Source organism: Dioscorea cayenensis, chromosome 1 (genome assembly GCF_009730915.1).
Source record: "Dioscorea cayenensis subsp. rotundata cultivar TDr96_F1 chromosome 1, TDr96_F1_v2_PseudoChromosome.rev07_lg8_w22 25.fasta, whole genome shotgun sequence".
In the NCBI taxonomy this organism is placed as follows: domain Eukaryota; kingdom Viridiplantae; phylum Streptophyta; class Magnoliopsida; order Dioscoreales; family Dioscoreaceae; genus Dioscorea; species Dioscorea cayenensis.
This window is the reverse complement of record NC_052471.1, coordinates 25,504,985-25,519,248: the sequence shown is the minus strand read 5'-3', so window position 1 is coordinate 25,519,248 and position 14,264 is coordinate 25,504,985. Positions and strand designations below refer to the sequence as shown.

Here is a 14,264-nt window from a genome sequence, read left to right as displayed (position 1 = left end):
ACTTAGGTTGCCTCCAAGAAGCGCTTGTTTAAATATCACTTAAGCTTAACGTATCTTGTCTCACCTCACGGGGTTCATGAATGAAAAGTCGCCCTCTTACCCATGGCTTGAAACATGATGTGCAAAGTCTCTTGAGGGTAGAGTGTGCATTATTGAGCCCGGACCACTATCAATGGTTCATCCAACTGGCTCATGTACATCTCAACAGCCTTGGAGCATTTCCGATTGGCGTTTGTTTCTAGCCCTCTTCATTATCCCGAGCACCTTCTTCGAGATCCCCGTGGTAGATGATATATTTCCATCCGTCGGGCCCAAGCATCATTACATCTTCATGTCCTTCCTCTTGGTCGAACAAAGCGTTATACGGATCGATTGAACATTTTCACGCATGTATTCATCGCTCCCAAAGCCTCATCGGTAAGAGTGTCTTATAGTATAAAGTGTCATCAAATGAAGAGAATGCCATATGGCTTCGACGAAGCTGTAACAGATGTGAGCTTGTCGTCTCCAGCTCTCGAGCAGTGAGTTCTCCACTGCCCATGTATAAATCAGTGCTTTGGAAGTCCACGCAAAATGGTCTTCCAAGTATCAAAGATACATCTGCATCCTCATCGACGTGCCCAGCACTACAAAGTCAACTGGGATGTACTTGTCCACCCGTGACAAGCACTGCGTCTTCAATGGATACCTCTTGGATGTCGCACCCGCTCGGTCCGCCAATTGTAAAGTCATCCGAGTAGGCCTAGGGCTCTCCTGAGCCTAGAGTTTGGAAGAAAGTGTATGGCATCATGTTGATACTTGCCACTTGCATCAGCGTTTGCCATTCCTCACCTAAGTTACCGATGTTACACGGAACGATGAACCTTCCTGATGTCTTTCTTCTTGTTACGCATGTTCTTTTACGCGACGACCGATGAACATGAAGCATCTCAGCACCACCATGGCACTCTCCTCAACTTCCCTCCTTATTAGTCAACAAGTCTTTTCAGGGAACCGCTTGGGCAGCATACTTTAGGCACTGAGCTAATGCCTCACCTACAAGGAATGTTGATGTGGAGTTGCTTGAAGATAAACTTCGGGAACTTCTTATACCTGCTCATCCCCTTGGTCGTTCTTCAGTCTAGGGGATAAGGATTCTGTTTGACTTCCGAGGAACCAGGGATGCCACCTCTACCTCTTTCTTTGCTCCATCCTCAACGACTCTCACAACCTCGGATTGTGTGGTGTTCTTTCGACTTCCTCACTCGAGCCTCCTTCAGCTCTCACCACGCTTCTCAAAGTGATCACCTCTCACATGTTCTCTCCTGTTGGTTTCTCAGACAGCCTGGTAAACTCCATGTGGCCTGGATGAGATCGCAGTGCCCCACCGATTTTCAGGTTGTACAAAGAGGCGGTGTGGTTGCAGTGTGGCCTAACTAATGCAATCGTATTCAGCGATTGAACAAATCCGTGGCCAAGTGCTTCTCTAAATCCATCATTCGGTTTCCGGAGCTTTGAAATTCTCCGCTTTTTCCACTTGAGTGGCTTGTTGTTGTTGTTCTGACGGTGGCCCCATGGCCTTTGTGGTCGCCAGATTACTCGCATGAAAAGTTGGGATGACTGCATCCAACCTGAATTGTGAGCATATTGCTATATGGGTTCCCGCGGGTCTCATGCCATTACCTACAAAAGTCATCAAGTCGGCCTAAGAAAGAGCATCACCAGCGCACTATCGAGCAACTCGAGAAGAGCATGTCCTCGCACAGCAAAGGTGATCGGGTCACGCAGCAAGAACTCTATTCGAAGCTATGAGATCTAGCTTCTCATTAAGACTCTCATACTATGCAGCCAATGAGGTTACCGCGATCACCTTTCATGGAGACCCGGCCACCTTTTCTTCCTCCCTAGAATTCCACGATAGCTATTTAGCTTCCATACTCCTCAATTAATCGAGCGAGCCTCGTACGGGAGTTTTGCTACCTAAGGTACCTCCTAGTTTGCAGCATCCAAAGAGTCGCCTTGTACTCGGGTTCAAACCATTGTAAAAGGTTTGAACAATCATCCATCACGGGAACTCCGTGTTCGCGACACTGCTCGAGCTCTTTTGAACCTTTTCCTATGTCGCAATAGAGACTCCAGTTCCAATCGAACAAAGCAGATCTCATTTCTACGACACTAAGCTTACGATTTTCCGGGAGGAAAATAACGGTCTAGAAAAGCTTCTACCATCTCTCCTATGTAGTGATCGCAAAAGTCTCAGGTAATGGCTGCATATGAAAGTAATGCTCTCGCCTCCCTTCAAAGGAAAATGGGAAGGCTCTCAATTTGATAGACAGCTCCGTCACTCATTTATCTTCGTGATAATCGCACACCTTAAGAAAGCTCTCTATGTGTATGTTTGGATCGCTCCTTCAAGCCAGCCCGGGCTGAGTGTCGCGAGGCTCGCATAACATACTTCGATGAATGCCGCTTTCAGCCCAAAATTACAGTACAGCAATCGGGCGCACAATACCTCATTCAGGGTTCCCAGCACTCAAGGTCGCGCAAGAAGTCGGGATGGTACCGATGTTACCATTCTGTTTACTCGCGTGTTTTCAAATTCCTCTCCTTCCAAATCAACGTGTATCTTACATTTCTTGCACGTTCTTTCCCTGTTTCTTCTTTCCAGTAGACGTCTCAGCTCGAGGTGCACTTCAATCAATATCGATGGATTCCCTTGAGCCAAGTAACCCGAGCTGCACCAGAAAGAAAAGAGAAAATCGAGCGATGATAGAATAAGAAGATGTTCTTGAAATAGAATGTGTGGTGAAATAGCTAAGAAACAAAGTGCAGTATCTCTAAATGCTAGCTCCCGACAACAGGCAAAACTTGACAAGAACACTTGCATATCCCGCAAATGCACCGTGAGTTTGTCAGTAATAATCCCAGGTAGTGGTATCGAATCCACAGGGAGTAGAGATAAAATACTTAATTTCAGATTTCTTTAGCTATGCAAAAGATCAATGATAATGAGTGTGATAATGATTCCAATTCTCAACAGATAAAGCAACAAGTAAGAGAGCAAAAGTTAAGAAGGGGGGTAAGGCAATCGATAAGATGGGGTACCGGAAAATGCTCCACTAGGATAATTGTTTCAAGTGCAAGAACCCTCTATTATGCTTCCTAATCAATGCAATGGTGAGTCGTGGAAATCCTTAATTACATAGTCCCAAATCTAAGTGACTATGCCTAAATCTACTACATATCTCGGAGGAAATCGAATAATCTCAACACCTGCTTTCTACATGGGGTTGCAATGAGCTTGACAAGATCGCTTGCTTATATCCCATAGTGGGTGAGCTTGTCGATAATACTCAGGGTGGCGAGGTGAATCCCACAGGAGTTGGGAGTAAGACACTTGGTCGATTTTAGCTATGTGAAGATATCAACAATGATAAGTGTGGTAAAAGATTCGATTCTCAAAAATTAAAAAGCAACAAGTAAGAAGGCAAAAAGTAGGAGGAGGCAAGGCAATCCGATAAAGATGGGGTACTCGGATGATGCTTCACTAGGATAATCGCTTCCAAGTGCAAGAACTCTCTGTATGCTTCCTAATCAATGCAATGGTGAGTCATTGGAAATCACTACATACATAGTCCCAAATCTAAGGTCATTATGCCTAACTCTATACATGTCCGGAGAAGAAATCAAACAATCTCAACTTCTCACTTTTCATAGAGTTGCAATGAGCTCTAGGGATTCAAGTGATAAATCTCTTCTTAGATTTAGACCTAACCCTTTGTCGAGGCGAGGTCCCACAGCCCGCAATTAAGCCCTAGATACTAAGATCACCTCAGCTTCACTCCATTTACCCGCTCAACTAAAGGCTGGCGGAGATTCATCCACTTAGACATTCACACTATGTGGCCTCGAAGAACTCGAGCAGGTAGAATCTATCACGCATCGGAGGGGAAGGGGCGCTCACTGTGCCTCTCAGCTCACCCTCTCAACGCTCCAACCTAGCTTTGTCTAACGCCTCGTTGTGTGTCACTCACTCACGGGGTCACCAACAATAACTCTCAACCCTGGTGTCGCTCTAGGAAAATGTTCATATAATCAAGCATTCAAGGGTTGGAACTCACAGATAAGCATCAATTTATTGAAAGCATAATAAAGAAGTTCAATGAAAGCGAATACATCCTAGGGTTCCACAATCACCCAAGTACCCACTAGGGGTTTAGCTCTCCATGGAGCTAAGTACAATCAAAGAAATCGAATGTAAAAGCAATGAATCTATAAAGAAAACCCCTCGATAGTCGTGTCGATGGTATTGTGGAAAGTCCTCTACAAATGCAGTCCAGGAGTTCCTTCAGTCCGGTATAGGATGCGCCTCGATCGAAGCTCCCCTACCAGACCTTCTTCCTAATGGAATCACAATGTCGAGAGCGATGAGAACCTCTCCAAAACCTTGGCCAATACCCTCGAAGCAATGGCCGAACCCCTCTATGAGATTAGGGAAAAAGATGGAGAAAAGAATGCCAAAATCAGGGCTGAATCAGCTTTAAATAGGGCTAGAATCGGGCGACTACACGGGCGTGGATGGTACACACGCCCGTGTGGAGTGCCCGCGGCCGTGGATAATTTCCACACAGCGTTATTGGATTTTACATTTCTACGATTTTCGGTCGTGTGAGCGATAGCTTGCTACGATAATTTTCTGCATTGATCTGTTGCGATAACACTACTACGTGCTACGCAGAAATACTCGAATTCCATACTTTCATCGAGTAGCATGAAAGCAGACACTGCGTTCACGTTGTGGATCACCTTCTTCGATGAGTGTACTGCGTTGGTGGAGCTCTTGTTCTATGTGCATAAGTCGAGAATGCTTTCGAATGTGAGCGCCTTTGTGCCCCTCAAATGGATGTGCACTCTCGAATCTGAGGGAGGTTGGCACACTACGGCATCTCACACGACCTATGTCTTCAGCGTTTGAACCTTAGCAAGATTTCCTCCAAAATTGGTGCATTACCTCAATCCCACATTTGAGCCCTAGCTAGCTTCATACTCGGCCTCCCACAAACCCTGCGCATAAAAAGTAACGTAAAACACACATATTGAGTGTAAAAACCCGAGAAAGTAATGATCAACACATAAGGAATGAGCGCTTCACGTCGTGCTCCCTTTAAACGCCTTATCTAACTCCCCACATAGCTTTTGACTTGTCCTCAATACAAACATTAAAATGTTATGATACGCATGGATGAAGGAAATATTGGAAGTTAACACGGCCTTAGGTTACGCTCAGCATACTGAAAGAGGCACATTCTATAAGAAAGGGGAAATTTCAAACACTAAATACTGAAAAATCAATGCTCTAGCTAAAAACTTGAATAGACAACAAACCCGAAATTGTGTAAGTGTGTGAACTCACTCAAGTCGACCCAAAAGTATACTCCTCAAAGCTCTAAGTATAAGGGACTTATTTATCTACAACAAAAGAAAAACAACAAACATTTCAAAAATGATAGTAGCTTCACACATCCTCTAAGTGTGCCTTTTCCCAAAGCGGCCCCTAAAGGTGGCTTTTCACACTTTCGGCGGTAGCTCTTTCTGCAGTGGTAGCTTTCACTCATCCTATAGAGATAGGTCTTTCTCTCATTGGTGAGATAACTAGTATCCGACTTGTGAGAGTAGCTTCATATTTCATAGGTGGTGAGCTCTCTCACCCAACAAATACAAATAAACAATAAAACTATTTTATGTTCCTTCTTTTCATTTTTCCTAGAATTAGCACAAGAAAAATAAACCTAACTAGTCCCTTTAACATCGAACATGAGTTTCAATAGAGTTAAAAGAGTGAGTAGTGCACTAAGTGTCATCGGGGCAAAAATTCCTAGAAATTCAAGCAAGACCGGAGCATGAAAACATTCAATGTTAGAAATTCTCCTAAACTCAAGAACACAAACTCATTGCAACTAAGGTGAACCTAGCCATTTTACTATGAGCATATAACAATCAAGAACAATAGAAAAGATGTGTGCACTATGAAACTTTCACACTTAAGTTGTACATTATCCTCAATGTACACATGCAGCTCACTCAAAATATATCATTCAAAAATAATGTGGGATGAGGGCTTAAATCAAAACAATACTCACTTGACTCCTAGTGTTGCGTTTGATGAAGCTAATTCCTTGGGAGTAATGTTCCAACGGTTGTGAAGCTCACTGCGGGCAAGTGCGAAGCTTGCCTTGGCCGTGCCCTCATATTCAAGTCTCAATTCCCATGATGACAAGATCATCTACGCAGCATACACTAGGGGTTCAGGTGAAGCTCGATAAAACAAAAACAACTTCGAGTATACAAAGATAGAGCAATGAATACAACTTTCGAGCCAACAAAATGAAAAATAAACTCGAGAAGGAAAATCGCTTTACGAGTATACAAATCCAAAAATAAAATGACAGGAAAATAAAAATGCGAAAAATAAGAAGAAAGAAGGTAAAGAACGCCTCAATTGTCAGATGTATTAATAGCTAGTACATACATTTCTCGTTATTTAGGTGAAGATGGCGCTAGTCTTTGCATAAATGAAGATTAGCAAAAGAAAGAAGAAGCTTACCAACAAAATGAGAATGAAAAGACTAGAAAAGCGATCGGAAAAACTCAATTAACAGCCCTCTAAAGCGGCGGTGAGGAGGTCGGGAGAGAGCAAAGATATGTTCTCAAAAATGTATGAGGGTGAAAAAGATGAAGAAACCGAAAAAGATTTTTAAAAGAAAACCTGCGGTTCTAGCATATCGTAAATCCACATGGGCGTGTGGAAATTACCTGCGTGTGTGCTCGACCTGAGGGCAGGCCTTGCGCCGTGGACTCTCCATCATAGAGAAAAATCTCTCTAAGACCCGCCCATACGAAAATTCCACCTCTGGCGTGGACATTCAGCGAGCCCAACTCACGAGGAACTGGCCGCCTATCTCTTCTCGGGATGGAGAGTCCTCGCATAGGTCGCTGGCGGGCGTGCAGATTACGCTCGTGTGTGGTTCACAAAGGTCGCCCGAGGCGAGTCCACGCGTGTGCTCTTGGGATAAACCGCCCAACTCTGCGAGGAATTCACCTGCGCCCGTGCGAAGTAGCAGGGCGTGTGGCGGTCATGTGGTCATTCACAAGAGGCGAGCCATGCATCGCATGCCTTCTTTGGATGAGCTCGCGGTGCAAATCCGCAGGCGTGTGGAAATTCAACTGCGCCCGTGTGTTTTCTCACGGATGCCTTAGAAAATTCGCGAGGCTCTGCGAAAATCTTTATGTTTACACCTCGAGCACGCTAATATGTAAGTTTTATCGATTGAAAAACATGTGAAATAGCTCAAATGACCAAAACTTCACCAAAACACATGAAAGCACGAGAGATAACACCAGCGGTCCACAGAAAAAGCATAGCAATGGCCTATAAGAATCAAAAACACCAACATTCAAGCTCTTATTCATGCAAACACTAAACTAAAAACTAGGAAGCGATGAGTGCTTGAGGTTTGCCTCCCAAGAAGCTTGTTTTCGTCACTAAACACTGGCGATACCTCTTCTTTTACCTTTTGGAGGCTTAGAAAGAGTATGTTCCTCCCGACTAGACACTTGCATAGCTACTTCCATTAAACCAAAAATTTGCTTGCCAGGGTGGAATATTTGTTGGAGAGTCAACCATCTTACTTCGCCTCAAGGAAAACAATTTGGGTTGGGGAATTGTCAACTAGCTTAGCAGTGTGAGATCATTGGATGAGCTTCAATCTCTACCACGTCTTCTTCCAAACCCGAAAATCTCTTTTTCTTGCAATTTATGAGTTGATTAATCCCAAAGAGATGCTTGCTCCATTACACTTAGGATTTCGTCTTCTTTCATTTCAACTTGAAAGCAATATGTCTTAACCAACTCTCCTTGCACCATTTCCTGCTCACTGAAACATCACTCCCACTCAAACAATTATCACATTGAATGAGCGGTTCTTCTTGTATCCTCTCAATCTACGACAACATCATGCTCTCAGTTCCGCCCCACTTCTTCATTGTCATTCACTACCCATCTTCTACTATAAAGGAACTTGACTTGCTTGCTCGAATACTGGTTCTTGGAGAGTGTATCAAAATATCCTCTAGTTGATGCTCAAGGTTTTATGGAAACTACCATTATGAGGTGAGCTTGCATGTGTACATTGGGGACAATGTACAACTAAAATGATGTGTGTGTGTGGGGCGGTTTCATAGTGTACATATCTATTATATTAGTTTTGATTGTTACACATGCTCCACACTAGTCAATGGCGAGTTCACTTTAGTTGCAATGATTGTATTCTTGAGTTTAGGAGAATTTTTAACATTGAATGTTTTCATGCTCTAGTTCTTGCTTGAATTTCTAGGAATTTTTACCCAATTGACATTTGTTACACTACTCACTCTTTAAACTCTTTTGGAAACTCATGTTTGATGTTAAAGGGACTAGTTATAGTTGTGTTTTTGTGTAAAAATGGAAAAATGGAAAAATGAAAAAAGAAAAGAACAAAAATAGTTTTTATTGTTTATTTGTGCTTGTTGGGTGGAAAGAGCTACCACTATGAAGAATGAAGTTAATCTCATAAGTCAGATTCTAGCTATGCCCTAATGAGAGAAAGAGCTATCTTATAGGATGAGTGAAAGCTACCACTAATGTAGAAAGAGCTACCACCTCGAAAGTGTGAAAGCCACTTTAGCGGCCGCTTTGGAAAGGGCTACCTTAGAGGATTTGTGAAGCTACTACCATCTTTGAAATTGTTGTCACTTTTGTAGATAAATAAGTCCCTTGTACTTAGAACTTTGAGGAGTATAGCTTGGGTTGTTTTGAGTGAGTTCACACACGTACACGATTTCGGGTTTGTTGTCCTTTTTGATTCAAGTTTTTAGCTAGAGCTTTGATTTTTTGTATTTAATGTTGAAATTTCCCTTACTTGTAGAATGCTCTCTTTGTACACTTTGGTGAACCTAAGGCCAACCACTTCCAATATTTCCTTCATCTATGCACAGAATGTTTAATTTTTGCTTGAGGACAAGCAAAAGCTTAAGTGTGGGGGAGTGTGATAAGTGCTTGTGCGATATGAATGCGAAGCATTCTTTCCTTATATTGAGCATTACTTTTCTCAGGGTTTTACACTAATATGTGTGTTTTTATGTTACTTTTATGCTGGTAGGATTGTGAAACCAATTATGAAGGAAAGAAGCCAATGTGGATCATAATGCACTGATTTTGGAGAAAATCTTGCTAAGGTTCAAACGCGAAGACATAGGTCCGGTGTGAGATGCTAGAGTGTGTGCCAACCTGCACAACCATTTGGAGGGGCACAAGGGCAGTCACACTCAAGCATTCCGACTTATGCACATAGAACAAGATTTCCACCAACTTGTCCAGTCATTAAAGAAGCAAAGTGATCACGGCGTGAGCGTGTGCTCGTTTGCGTCACCTCGATGAAAAGTAGCGACCTTTATTCACAACCGACCCGAAAATGAGCGGTTTCGAGAGAATCACTTGCAGGCGTGTGGAAATTACTTACGCCGTGTGGAAATTTCATAAGGGGCGTGTGAAAAAAATCCACGGGACCGTGTGGATGCCGATTCGACCCTATTTAAAGCCGATTTCAGCCCGATTTCGACATTCTTTTTCTCCATCTTTTCCCCAACTTGAGAGAGGGTTTCTGCTAGAGTTTTAAGAGGTATTGTCTAGGGTTTTGGAGAGGTTCTACAGCTCCGACATCGTCATTCCTTTGGAAGAAGGTTGGTAGGGGAGCTTCCGTCGAGGCGTATCCTATACCGGATAAGGGAATCGTTGGACAACGAGTAGAGGACTTTCCACAAGACCATCTACACGACTATCAAGGAGGTTTCTCTATAGATTCATTGCTTTTACATTCTATTTCTTTGATTGTACTTAGCTCCATGGAGAGCTAAACCCCTAGTGGGTACTTGGGTATTAGTGAACCTTAGGATGTATTTGTTTCATTGAATCTCTTTCTTATGCTTTCAATTAATTGATGTTTGTTGTGAGTTCCAACCTTGAATGCTTGATTGTATGAACATTTCCCCTAGAGTGACACTAGGGTTGAGAGTTCTTGTTGGTAACCTTATGAGTGAGTGACACACCACGAGCGTTAGACAAAGCTAGGTTGGAGAGGGTTGAGAGGGTGAGTCGAGAGGTACAGGTGCATCCCCTTTTCCCTCCGATGTGATAGATTCTACCTCCATTGCTCGAGTTTTTTGCGGCCATAATAGAGTGAATGGTCTAAGGGATGACAATCCAGCTGGGGGCTTAGTTCTGGCGATGCATGCGGGTGAAAGCATTGAGGTGATCTTAGTATCTAGGGCTTAATGGTGGTTTGGGGACCTTCCACGGACCAAAGGGTTAGGGTTTATAATTAGGAAGAGATTTATCACCGGAATCCTAGAGTTCATTGCAACTCTATTCGAGTGTGAGGTTGAGAGGTTATCTAATCTCTCTTCCGGGACATGTAGAGAGTTAGGCATAGTTGATGTTAGATTTGGGACTATGTATTTAAGGATTTCTATGACTCACCATTGCATTGATTAAGAAGCATAATAGAGGGTTCTTGCACTTGAAATGATTGTCCTAGATGGAGTATTATCCGAGTACCCCATCTTTATCGATTGCCTTACCTCCTCCTTTACTCGTGCTCTCTTACTTGTTGTTTTTACTTTTGAGAATTGAATCATTATCACACTTATCACTACTGATCTTTCACATAGCTAAGAAGCAAATTAAGTGTTTTTATTCCCTACTCCCTGTGGATACGATACCCGCTCATCCGGGATTATTACTTTGACAAACCCGTGCACTTGCGGGATATACGCAAGGGGACCTTGTCAGTCTCCAATCTTCTCAAGGGTGGAATCGATGAAGATCTTGCCCAATGACGCTTCTCCCCTCAATTTTTCCTCTCTAGATCATCGAATTTGGCCTCGATTAGCTCGGGTGAAGTTGCCCCGCCGAGAGCCTCAAATATGGGAAGGAGATATGATGATAGAGAAAGCAAAGATCCCCAAAAAAAATGCCCTAGCTTTACTTAAAAATCATCGCTCGAGTCACATGGCATGTCGTGGAGGCTGCGCCCGCTCAGCGTAGATCACTATCTTTCCGCTCACAAAAAATCCGGGATTGATTGCGAGTGCTAAGCTATAGTACTTTTGTTATAGTTAATCGTCTACAATACTGGCTCCGAATTCTCCAGCGTGTCACGCGGGCGCATAGTGCCCACGAGGTTCACAGCCTAATCCATGTAGGGCCCCAATTCCTTGCCATAGCGTCTCAACAGTGTTCTTGCTTTGAAAACATGATTTTTGGTGCTGATTTCACTCCAATTGCGTTCTCAAGCTCAATGTAGCTTCTTCGAGGCTTGCAACAAGAATATAACCAATTTAGGCAAAAAAATAGCGCTGATTAATCTAAAATAGCATGCAAGCATATACAAAACCAACATATAAATATATATATTTAGGCTCTTATAAGGTACTCGGATATTGTTCCGCCTAGGACATTCATTTCAAGAGCAAAACCAACTATTATGCTGCCCGACTAATGCATTAATGAGTCATGGAAATCCTTCAATACACGGTCTCAAATCTAATGTTAAACATGACTGAATCTATACGATGTCTCAGTGGAGAATTCAAATGAACTCAACACCTCACACTTGTATAGAATTGCATGGAGTTCAAGAGATTCCAAGTGATAAACCCTCTTCCTAGATGTAGACCTAACCCTTTGGTCTAGGTGAGAGGTCCCTAATCACAATTATACCCTAGATGCTAAAATCACTTTAACGCTTCACTCCGTTACCATTACAACTAAGCCCCAGCGGAAGGTCATCACTTAGCCCGTTCACTCTACTATGACCGCAAAGATTTCAAGGAAATGGAGGTAGGAAAAATCATGTCAGAGGGGAAAGGGGACGCTCCGCTATCTCTCGACTCACCCTCTCGACCTTCTCTAATCTAACTTTATCTAACTGTCGTGGTGTGTCACTCACTCACAAGGGTTACCAACGTGAATTCTCAACCCTAGTGTCACTCTAAGGGGAGCATTTAATCAATCAAACATTCAAGATTGGAACTCAATTAAAACATCAATTAAATAAAGTATAATAAAATGTTTAATGAAACAAATACATCCTAGGGTTCACAAATCCAAGTACCCACTAGGTGGTTTAGCTCTCCATAGAGCTAGTTACAATCTAGCTCCATGGAGAGCTAAACCCCCTAGTGGGTACTTGGATATTTGTGAACCCTAGGATGTATTTGTTTCATTGAAGCTCTTTATTATGCTTTCAATTAATTGATGTTGTATTTAAGTTCCAAACTTGTATGCTTGATTGTAAGAATACTCCCTTAGAGTGACACTAGGGTTGAGAGTTCTTGTTGGTAACCCTTGTGAGTGAGTGACACACCATGAGAGTTAGACAAAGGTAGATTAGAGAGGTGTGAGAGTGTGAGCCGATAGGTAGCGGAGCGTCCCCTTTACCCTCCGGCGTGATTTATTCTACCTCCGTTTCCTTGAGCGCTTTGCGGTTATAGTAGAGTAAATGGGATAACAGATGACATTCGGCTGGGCCTTAGTTGTAGAGGCAACAGAGTGAAGTGTTGAAGTGATTTTAGCACCTCTGACAATTTCGACTAGGGGACCTTCCACAGAACCAAAGGGTTGGGTTTTTATTCTGAAGAGGATTTATCACTTGGAATCCCTAGAACTCATTGCAATTCTAAACGAGTGTCGGTGTTGATATTATTAGATTTCTCCTTCGGGACATGTATAGAGTTAGGCATGGTTGACCTTAGATTTGGGACCATGTATTTAAGGATCTCCACGACTCATTATTACATTAGTTAGAAAGCATAATAGAGGGTTTTTGCACTTGAACGATCATTCTAGGCGGAACAATATCCGGTATCCCAATTTATATCTATTTCCTTATCTTCTCTTTTTACTTGTGATCTCTTTTCTTGTTTCTTTTCACTTTTTGTTACATCACATTTTGTCACACAAATCACTATTCATCTTTCAGCTTAGTTAAGAAACAATTAAAAGTATTTTTTTATTCCTACTCGTCGTGGATCACGATACCCGCTCATCGGGGATTTATTACTTGATAACCTGTGCACTTGTGGGATATACACAAGGGGATCTTGTCAAGTTTTTGGTGCCGTTGCCGAGGAGTAGGCGTTTAGAGATACTTTGTACTTTGTTTTCTTAGCTATTTATTCATTTATTTTATTTCACATCTTCTTTTCTTTCATCGTTCTGATTTTATTTTTACGCTTTTTGGTGCGGTTTCGGGTTATGACGAGAGGGAACTCCTCAATAATGATTGAAGGAGATCCTAAGCGAGCGATACACTTAAAAAGAAAAGGGAAAGAACCCTGTGCAAGAACCATCTATTCTAGCTGATTTGGAATTAGAAGAATCGAAAAACATGGCGAGAACAAAATGAACAACGAGAGGACATTATCCGATTATGCGGACCTTCGATGTTGGGGACATAATCGGTATTGTGCATCCCCGATTGCAGCTCAGAACTTCGAGCTAAAGCCGACATTCATCCACATGTTGCAGCAATCCGCACAATTCAATGGTTTAGCCGATGAGGATCCAAATAGTCATATAGAGAACTTTCTCGATGTGTGTGATATGCTTAAGATAAATGGGGTGATGGATGATGCCATTAAGTTGAGAGCCTTCCCATTTTTCCTTAAAGGGGAGAGCGGACGTTGGCTACACTCATTACCTAGAGCATCGATTACCACACGGGAGGAGATGGTAGAAGCTTTTTCTTGCCCGTTATTTCCCTCGGGAAAAAATCTGCAAAGCTTAGAAATGAGATCTCATCCTTTATAGAGCTGGAATTGTAGTGCAGTATTTCAGACGTGGGGAAAGGTTCAAGGAACTCTTGAGAAAGTGCCCTCAACATGGATTCCTAGAGTGGATGATTGTTCAAACCTTTTATAAAGGGTTAAATCCAAGAACGAGGCAACTCTTAGGTGTGACAACAGGACGTACCTTAGGTTGCAAGACCCCGGGAGAGGCTTGTCAACTAATTGAAGAAATGGGGTTGAATAGCTATCAATGGAATGCTAGGGAGAAGAAAAAGGTGGCCGGGCTCCATGAAATAGATGCAGTAACTACATTGGCTACTCAAGTGGAACCATTGAGTAAGAAGTTAGACTTCTAACTTCAAATATAGTGGCGGCCGTGACTACTTGCACCGGGTGTGGTG

General features: G+C 42.7%; 1 non-coding gene across 1 annotated transcript; it reads right to left on the bottom strand.

The window, feature by feature from the left end:
• Positions 1-13,854: 13,854 nt before the first annotated feature.
• On the bottom strand, positions 13,855-13,963 carry LOC120268321. The gene has a single exon (XR_005538906.1). It is a non-coding gene; the product is annotated as a small nucleolar RNA R71 (small nucleolar RNA).
• Positions 13,964-14,264: the final 301 nt, after the last annotated feature.